Source organism: Bidens hawaiensis, unplaced genomic scaffold, assembly GCF_021521415.1.
Source record: "Bidens hawaiensis isolate Kalapana, Puna unplaced genomic scaffold, B.hawaiensis_p1.1 tig00016783_1, whole genome shotgun sequence".
NCBI classification, from domain to species: Eukaryota; Viridiplantae; Streptophyta; class Magnoliopsida; order Asterales; family Asteraceae; genus Bidens; species Bidens hawaiensis.
This window is the reverse complement of record NW_027492545.1, coordinates 1-10,484: the sequence shown is the minus strand read 5'-3', so window position 1 is coordinate 10,484 and position 10,484 is coordinate 1. Positions and strand designations below refer to the sequence as shown.

The window sequence follows — 10,484 nt, the reverse complement described above, 5'->3', positions numbered from 1 at the left end:
ATAATAATAATAAATAATATTGATAGTAAGTAATGCTACCATACTCGATGTCGATTTGATTTCTAAACGAATTCATAACATAAATATAATAATATTATTGTTAATAAATAAATGATAGAAATATGATTTTAATAAATAATAATATGATCCTTATTAGCAATAATAGCAACTTTAATAACAATAATAATAATAATAATAATCCATTTATTATGAAAATAATGGTAAAAATAATTGTTTTGGTTAATGATAATAATAACAATAATCTATAATATATATAAACGAAAACATAAAAATCCTATGTGTCGCGATGTGGTCGCTCCCCGTTTTTTTGGAGTCACTAGATTTGCTTAATTTTTAAATTGAGACTTCTCATGCATTTGACCCGAATTAGTGGATATGAGTCTTACTAAACCAAGATATTCCTTAAACGGGTTATAACATCTCATTAAATAAAAAATTATTCTCACCAAATTATTGATGTAAAAATCCTATAAAATAAGATATAAAAGTTAATATCTTATTTATATTAAAAGATATATATATATATATATTATTTAAATTAGAAACCAATTTTATAGTAAAAAAGAAACGGGTATTGGGTCTCATCAAACCATAAGTATATTATTAACTTTCATAAATATTATTTATAATTAAAAAAACCAACTTTATAGTTAAAAAAATAAACAGGTATTGGGTCTCATCAAAACTATATACTTTTTAAACCAAGTTATAACATCTCATTTATTTGTAAAACAATTTATCATCAAACCATAAGTATATTATTAACTTTCATACAATAAAAAAAATATAAATTCAAAAAACAAAATATTAGAACAAACAATATAAAACAACTCCCGTAATACGGAGGATAAAAACTAGTAATAATAATAATAACCGTTAAAACCTAAGAGTTTTATATATTTTTATGGTTTTATACTAAATATACAATTTGTAACAATAATAACACGAACTCGGTTTTAACGTGGGACTCGAACCCGGGTCTTGACGAGACGACCCAAAAATCCAAATCCCGAAACACAATATGTTAACAAACCAATTCCATAATTTAAATAACAATTTAAAACCAAACCCGTTCTAACGTATATAACCAAATATATATAAAACGGGTTAATTATTGAACTTAAATCCGATAATCGATATATGAAGTTTAATAACACTAACACCCAATTTATATACTTTTTTCGTGTTCCCGAGTCGAAACTGCCGGGGAGAGAGAGAGAGAGAGCCGAAAAGAGAGAGTGAGAGAGACGAGAGAGAGAGCCGGAGCTGTAGAGAGAGAGACGAGACGGAGCGCCGGCGGCCAGTTTTCCGGTCGCCGGAAAAACGTGCAGGTGGGGGGAAAGAGAAGGGAGGTCGGCTGAGGGTGATGGAGATGCCGGAAAACCGAGGGAGGGAGAGTGAAATGGTGGTGTCGGGTAACGGGGGAGAGGGTGGCCGGAGGTGGTGTTGGCGGCGGCCGGAAGTTTGGGAGAAGAAGATGGGGGGGGGGGGGTTGTGGGGTGCGGGGGTCACCGGAAAGACGAGAAGGAGAAAAGGAGGAGCTCGGTGGTGGTGTGCGTCGGAGGTGATGGTGCTCGTCGGAACCGATTCCGGTCGCCGGAAAACGGCGCCGGATTTGGAAGAGAGAAAGAGAGAGCGGCTGAGTTTTAATAATAGGGTTAGGGTTTTAAGTTTTTTTTTATATATATGTTACATATTTACAGAAACACCCCCTTAAGTTCTAAATGTTATACTAAAGTTTATTAATCTTAATAAATTGTTAATCATAGATTGAGAATGGCAAGAAATACCCCTTACAATTTATAAACAAATTTTATGTTAAATGAACAACGATTAGTACACGCCTACATGACGGGTTTGATGAACTAAGTGCGTGAAAACTTTAAAGATCGACTTAAATGATTAATAAAATTACCGGATCGGGTTTACAATACAATAAGGGTTTGAACTATAATTTATTAAAATAATGCGTGAAAGAAAATCAAAATTCGAATTTGACGAATGTCACAAATAATATATTTTATATCTTCGTCATTATCTTTTCTAAAATATAAAGGGTCATGCTATGCATACACCAGCCCCATGGTGTGAGAATAAAGTTATACGGCTCGTATAGGGCCTATACGAGTCGTATAGCCCTAACTTATTGAGCCGCGTACGAACGTGTCAGTGTGACAGCTTTTTGCAGTCTATACGAGCCGTGTAGACCCTGTACGAGCCGTATAAATTTTCCAGCTCGTATAGCCTACGTAACTCGTCTGACCTATACGAGCCGTATAGGGTCTATACGACTCGTATATACAGCATGTCAGCATGTACGTTGACTAGAGATTTTTAATTACTTTTCTGGTCTATACGACCCAAACCATGTAAGATTTGTGTGTTGCTTTGTAAGATAATACCAAAAGTTGTATGTCTTATTATAACATTTGGGTATAAGCCTAAAACATGATAGATTTGTCTATGATTTATGATTTTCTATAGAAAGTTGTTTGACTAATTGTAATATTGGGATTTAATAATCCAGTGAATATAATATAAAGAGGTGTTATTTTTAATATTTTGTAAATTTAAAATTGAAAAAAAACCTATACGACTCAAATAGACCCTATACGAGTCATATAGCCCTATACGAGTCGTATAGGGGCTATACGATACAAAAGAATAAAACCTGACACTTGTGCTTGAAAATGACTTGACTATGTACCTATACGAGCCGTATAGAGCCTATACGGCTCGTATATGCTACCATGGTGTATGAATAACCAACATGGTGTATGTATAACCTAAGCCAATATAAAATATACAATATAGTAGGGGTGTTCATAGTTTAATTTTTGTGGTTTTTGATTCAAACCATGAACCAAACCGTTGGTAACGGTTTTTATATTTGTAAACCAAAACCGAACCATAGGACTCTTAAACCGAACCGAATCAAACCGTTCGTAACGGTTTGGTTCCGGTTTAGGTAAATATAAATAAATTAATACATGGGTGGTTTTTGTTGTAAACCGTAAACCAAACCATTCGCTACGGTTAGAATCTTTTGAAACCGACCGACCGATAGTTATAAAAAAAACTAACCATGAAACCAAACAGATAACCGACTTCACGGTTTCAAACCGAACCGTAAACACTCTTACACTATACCTTAACTATAGTAACATTACTCTCTCCTCACGGAATCCAGATAACGTGTATTGTGAATTTAATCTCAGTGTATAAGTTTATAACAATAATAATAATATTTTAGTTAATTTGTTTTCATTTCCGTATATTCCGGTTAACCCACTACCACTATCACCACCACACCACCTCCCTGACGTATCTTCTTTCTCCAGGTTTCCAGTAACGTGCTCCTTCATATCTTTTGAAGATACATAAACATCACCATGTCATGATCCCATATTCCAGCTGGTGTTTATTACTTCTTCACACAATCATCTTCTAGCTTCCTTTCTTTCCTATCAAACCACCTAATAATATGGAACCTAAACCCGAACCTCATCTATCCGATTCGTTCCAAAACCCTAACCCTAATTTCACTCCATCTGATTCTACCGACAATCATATTGACGAAAATGTGGAGCTTGACTACATGGATCCTGATTCTCTAGCAATCGTACCGGTAATTGAAGATGATAATAATAATAATAATAATAATAATAATAACCAGCTGACAGCCGTCGAGTGTTCCTTTCGTCGTAAGCCTCCGCCACGATCAGGTGAATTAGTTAGGGTTTCAGGTCTCGAGATCGAAGACGAGAGGTATTTTAGAGAATTAGTGAGGAAAACCAGAATATTATACGATTCGTTATGGGTTAATTATATGATCGAGGACCGAAACCCGTAAACCGGCCGTGCCGTTCGCGCCCGAGCCGATATGAAGGCGGCTTCGGAGATGCGAAAAAGGGGGCTTTGGTTGAATCAGGATAAGCGGATCGTGGGACCGATCCCGGGGATTAATGTGGGTGATGTCTTCTTTTTTAGGATGGAGTTATGTGTGTTGGGTGTTCATGGTCAGGTGCAGGCTGGGATTGATTATTTAAGTTCGAAGATAGTGTCATTGTTTCGGGTGGGTACGAGGATGACGAGGATAGCGGTGAGGTGATTGTGTATACGGGTCAAGGTGGGCAGGATAAGAATTCGAGGCAGGTGTTTCATCAGCGGTTGGAGACGGGGAATCTTGGGTTGGAAAGGAGTATGCATCATGAGGTTGAGGTGCGGGTTGTTCGTGGGGTTAAGTATAAAGGCGGGAATGGGACGGGTGATAAGGTTTATGTTTACGATGGGGTTTATAAGATTGAGGAGTATTGGTTTGAAGTCGGGAAGTCGGGTTTTGGTGTGTATAAGTTTAAGCTTGTTAGGATGGAAGGTCAACCTGAAATGGGCAGTGCGGTTCTTAAGTTTGCCGAGAGTGTTAAGGCGAACCCGATGGTGGCGCGGCCCGTTGGATATGTTAGTTTGGATATTTCAAGAAAGAAGGAGAATGTACCGGTTTTCTTGTTTAATGACATTGATGATAACCATGAGCCACTCGATTATGACTATCAGGTAACGACTATTTTTCCGACTTTCGTGTATCAAAATGAGAGAAATAGTGGTGGGTGTGATTGTGTAAATGGATGTGCACTTGATTGTGCATGTGCTAGGAAGAACGGTGGCGAGTTTGTTTATGATTCAAACGGGCGACTTCTAAAAGGTAAACCGGTGATATTTGAATGTGGCCCGTTTTGTTCTTGCCCTCCTAATTGTATCAATTGGGTCAGTCAAAAGGGTGTGAGGCATAATTTTGAAATCTTTAGGTCGGTTGAAACGGGCTGGGGAGTTAGGTCGCTAGACTTGATACAAGCGGGTTCGTTTATTTGCGAATATACTGGAGTTGTGCTTACTAAAAATCAAGCACAGGTTTTTACCATGAACGGGGAAGATAGTTTAGTTTATCCATATCGGTTTGGTGAAAGATGGGCTGAATGGGGCGATTTTTGTCAAGTTATTTCTGAATATTCACGCCCGTCTTATCCATCAATCCCACCATTGGATTTTACTGTGGATGTTTCTAAAATGAGGAATGTTGCTTGTTACATGAGCCATAGCCCGTGCCCTAATGTTTTTGTGCAGTTGGTGATGTATGATCATAACAATATCGCATATCCTCATCTTATGTTGTTTGCTATGGAAAACATTCCTCCATTGAGGGAGCTTAGTCTTGATTATGATGCAGCTGGTGAATGGTCTGAAAAACTGGCTATCTGTAACTAACGGGCTCAAGTTGTTTGTTTGATTTTTGTGTACATCTTAATGCAGATCTTTTGATGTACAACATGCTAAGGTAACATGCTGAATTTTGCCATATATTTAACAGATAGATGCTAATCTGTATTCAAATATTGTGTTTTGTAGATTGGTATAAAACTATAAAGACATTATGTTGGCAACCATTTTGCAGCTAAGTCTCCAACTACATATGCTATTATTTCCACTAAATGAAGGTTTTTGAGTAAGCTATCTTCTGTGTAATTGCTTCTTGAAATGCATAATGCACACGGATTAAGATGGGGAATGATACATAGTTTAAGGTTCCGATTCAAGAAGCAAGTTTTGTTGGTGCCGGCAGAATTTTAAATCATGTATGCACTATTTACAAGTTATATAAATATAATATAAGAATTTTTGAAATGCATTAGGTTCTTTCTGCATTGGTAAGTTTACGTACAATGTGTCCATGACCTTCGTTGTAGTCTTTTATAAGGAGAAATTCATGAAAAAGTCCATTTTGACCAATTGATAAATAGTCTTTTTGACCAAACCTGTGATTGACTGAAGGATCAAATGGTCATATTGAAATAAGAAGACATTTTTAGTGTTCCAAGTGTTAAAAACTCTCATTGATTAAGATGCTGTGCTATTTTTTGGCTTTCTTAGCACAATATCGAGTCATTCTCGATTTGGGGTTGACATGTCGTCACCTGGTTAGTTGGTTGACCGTGGTTCTAAGATTAAAACCGCGCAAATGCAGATCTTTAAGGCGAAGGGCGCCATTTTCAATATTAAAGTCCACATGGTGTTTATTGATCGGGATCCCATTTATGTTCTTGATATATGCATATTGGAAGCAAACTCGGTGTATGAGGCTCTTGTATGCTTAAGGTTTGAAACAAATTTAGGGCAAACAGAACGTTTTTAAATAACTCTGTGGTAGGATGGAAGGGTTGGGCAGTTCATGTTGAGACACGGAGTCTGGGTTGTCCCCCTTCTGTGTTTCTTCAACCGTTATATCAACAATGAGTATATTAAGACGGTTCACTATGGGCGCGGTAGAGGACTTCCTTGGGGTGTGGAGGGCGGGGAGCACCGCCCGAGGGGGCGGTTTTAGGGGGCGCCGAAGGTGGGGGGCGGCCTTCGAATGACCGGCACGCTTGGATTAATTTTGTGGGCCCTTATTCAACAGTAAAAAAACAAATTAATTATTTTCTATATAAATTCAAACCAATTATTTTCTGCACCATTATTTTGCTCTACGACTCTCATATTTCCACAACCATGAATCCGAGCTCAAACCCAAACACGAACACAAGCTCGAGTTCAAACCCAAACCCAACCCCAAAATAAATAACTCATATTTAACATTTGTAAGTTTTTTATTTTTATTTTAGTTTTAGTATTATTATATAGTTCTTATAAATTACGTTTGTTACATAAATAAATAAAATGTTTAAATCCTCTCACCATAGAGGGGCGTTATAGTTTGAGGCTTCAAAGCCCCCATTGCCCACGTGGCGTTAACGTGACATTGTGGAGGGGTTGATGCCCCCCGCCATAGAGAAGAGCCTAATTATTATGAGTTTAGTAATCCGATTATACTTAATTGATTATCATATAATGACCCTAAAATCGTCAAACTATCTCACTCATATTGACTTCAACTAGTATTTAGTACCCCGCGCGTTGCGCCAGTATGTTAGAAAAAAAAAACATTTGTAAATGCTAATGCTAGTCAAAACATAAATGAGAAGAAATCTTCAACAAAAACTACTAGAACAATTTTGTATAACTATCCAAAGTGTGTGCTGAATAAGCCAAACACTTTCTAAAATCAAATACCACTTAGATTACATCAAATACTTACATTCAATACTATAAAATTACAATATGCATACTAAACATTAAGCTATACAGGTTGACCAATTACTACTTTTATGGAAGTATAATCAAGTACCTTCACAGCAGGGATCAAATATTTGTCTAATCTCATCACCAATTCATTCTAAGCTATATACTACCAACACACTTGCATATAAAAGTTTTCGCCTTGCAATCCAACATGAATTCCATTATAAGAATCACTACGTGCAAAATTCATGAACTCCAATATTGGGTTTGATTATATCCCACCTTACTAAAGAATACTAAACTTGGAGCCGTAAATTCTGTTGCCTTCTTTTTCCGAATAATCAAGGCGTAATAGTTAACGCCAATTTCCTTGCTGCACAAAAGACCATTTTACCCCTCTGCACAGGGTCTCATTTATGCATAAAGATAAGCAGGCCCAATATGTAGCTTTAAGCAAGTGCTTGCTAAATTAAAATGAAATAAAAAGCGAAAAGAAATAAACTAATCGACTCAGATCTATTGATCATCATAGTCATTACAAAATGAAGGCTCATATACACAGTTCCTCATCAACAAAGTGCGACTCAGCGCCGCTACAGCTGCAACCGAGCGCGAAGTCGCTGACCACCACCATCGTCGAATAAGAAACTGAATCTTACTCCTTATGTAACCAATTCTAATATTCCCTGATGACCTGGCTCACATGTGATAATCTTGAAAACGTATTGGTGGTGTGATGATTCTAGAACTCTTCTTTCTTTCTTGTTGGGCCAGTGGTTGTGGGTTGGTTTGATTTGTTGAGCTTAGTGGTGCTTGTGGGCTCACAACAATGGGTCTTGAAGAAAAAAAATCAATGCACACCAATACACCTCAAAAGCATATACATGTGAAAACTATATGCTGATATCAGTGTCAAACGATCATCAAATATTCAAAGCACAAAGAAAAAATGAATCGTGAGCTCAGATGAAACCAAGTTTATCATCATAGCCTTTCTCAACCCAAAAATGTTAGGATTTTAATTACTGAAGAGGTATGTACCCGCCTCAACACCAATCAAGGCGGGTCAACCCGCAAGATAAAGACATTATGAAGGCACAAAGCCAAAACCCAGGCGCATGGCGCATACAAAACATGCTCAGGCATCATATGCTCGCGCATCACATATGCGCGCGGCGCATATCGCATGCTCTTGCACATCACATATGCTCGCGCGTCACATATGCGCGTGGCGCACCAGCGCGCGGCGCATATCACACGCTCGTGCATATCACACCTGCGCATGAAATATCTGCGCGTGAGAATAAAAAGAAGACTTCGCGCATCCTCAGGATGGGCGCATATCACACGTGCACATAATCAACCTCGTCCTTATCCAAATCAGGGTTAGGGCAACCTTGATTGTGCACGTCAGACAATCTTCTAGAAGGCATCTTTTTAAGGAGTAAGAATATGCTGATGTTGACAGCTGCCAAATGAAAGGTCGACAACTCAGCATGACACATGTGCTACCACATGATTACAACCAACGAGAAAGCGCCAGGTGTCCCAGAGGACACATGGCGCAGTGCGGTTGGAGGAGGCCAACGAGGCTGAGCCCAACCAGTGGAAACCCTAGCACTATAAATACAGCATCAACTCCACTTTGATGACACATTCATTCACACTCAATCATTGACAGTTACAAGCAGTGATATCACATTCAATCATATTGAATCATACTCACTCACAGTCAGTTACAGAAAGACACACAGTCACATCATCAAGGGTATTCAGCGATTCAGCAATACTCTTGAGATTCACTTACATACAACATTATTATCTTCTCCAAAAGATACTGATTCTCACGCCGGAGGGTTACCCCAAAGAGGACCCCTCTGTCCCTTTCTGAGGGGTAAGTAACGGCGCTGTTCATTTTGTAGGTGGAAGAACTCGGATCCAGAAGAACCATCGGTGAAATAGTTTAATCACACCCGAGGAAAGTAGATTTGCTACCAGTGAGTAGATCCACGTTTCTTCATTGGCGCCATCCACTGTTACAAACGGCAATCAGATCTCATCCAGATCTAAAAAATTCAATCACCATGGTTTCTGGAGTTCGTAACGTTGATCAAGCTCTGGAGGATATTGAACGTGAGGGTGTTAACGACGGACAGCAGGTTCTGAGGGTTCCGCGTGATTCTACGCGTACCACCAGCAACCGTCCCTTCGTCACAACCCCTCACGGCCAGACTGAAACTCCTCCAGACGATCGCACGTTACAAAATATGGCCGGCGCGAAGCTGAAGGGACCAATGGGTCCAGAAGATGAAGCAGACGATCCGAATGAATGGCTCATAAATGAGCAACGGCGTCTGATGGAAAAGTACACTGAAATGATCAAACAGAAGAAGCTAGCCGACCAAACACAAAGGCAAGCGATGGAGAAGCAGCCCACAAAAAGGCCGCGCGCGCCGGAAGAAGGGCATTCTGTTCACACTGCACACACAGAGTTCAGTGATGAAGAGGTGCATAGCATGAGAAAGACAAGGGATACTCATGCAGGAGGCTCGCAGCTCCGCGCGCCTGTGAACATGGCGCCAGGAGCCAGAGCAGATCCGGATCTGCACATGCCATACAGCCCACCGGTCAGAGGGCAAGTGGACGTAACCACACCCTACAGACCAGCCATCCTGGTAAAACACTCAAAGTTTACTGCGCGCATCGCGCAGGCTCCCATCCAGCATAAGACCAAGATGCCAAGTGGTCTGGGGAAATATGATGGCACGACAGATCCAGATGACTTTTTGCAAGGTTTCTATAACACGGGAAACCTAGAGAGCTGGACGATGCCAACGTGGTGTCATATGTTTGCCCGCTGCCTCACGGGCGCAGCGCGAGTATGGTTCGAGAGCTTGCCGACAGGGCAAATTGATGGGTTCGAGGAACTATTAGAAAAGTTCCAGGCCCACTTCGTACAGCAGCGCAGGCACACGCGCGATCCTGATGACATCATGCACTGCATCCGCAGGAATGATGAAACGATTGAAGATTACATCACTCGTTTCAATCAGGAGTCCCTGGCAATCGGGGGCATAACTGAGCAGCTCCTGCGCGTGGCCTTTATACAAGGCGGCGCGCAGTGATCAGTTACGACGAGCTCTCGTAAGCAAAGATGGTATGCCCACCACGTGGGCCAAGTTAATGGAGGCATCGCGAGTTTTCGCGAGAAATGAGAAACAGATTGCCCAAGATAGGGCAAGAGAAAGAGCGCATCAGGCTGAATCACCGCGCAGCAAAGAGAAGAGGGCCAAACAGAACTCTGTATGGTCCAGGTTGCAGCCAACAAGTTTTTCTTCCGCGAAAAACAA

General features: G+C 39.9%; 1 pseudogene across 1 annotated transcript; it reads left to right on the top strand.

Annotated features, from left to right (window-relative positions):
* Positions 1-3,315: 3,315 nt before the first annotated feature.
* On the top strand, positions 3,316-5,443 carry LOC143552150 (histone-lysine N-methyltransferase family member SUVH9 pseudogene; annotated as a pseudogene). The gene is made up of 2 exons (XR_013138596.1): positions 3,316-5,353; positions 5,425-5,443. The product of XR_013138596.1 is annotated as a histone-lysine N-methyltransferase family member SUVH9 pseudogene (transcript).
* The last annotated feature ends 5,041 nt before the right edge of the window (positions 5,444-10,484 follow it).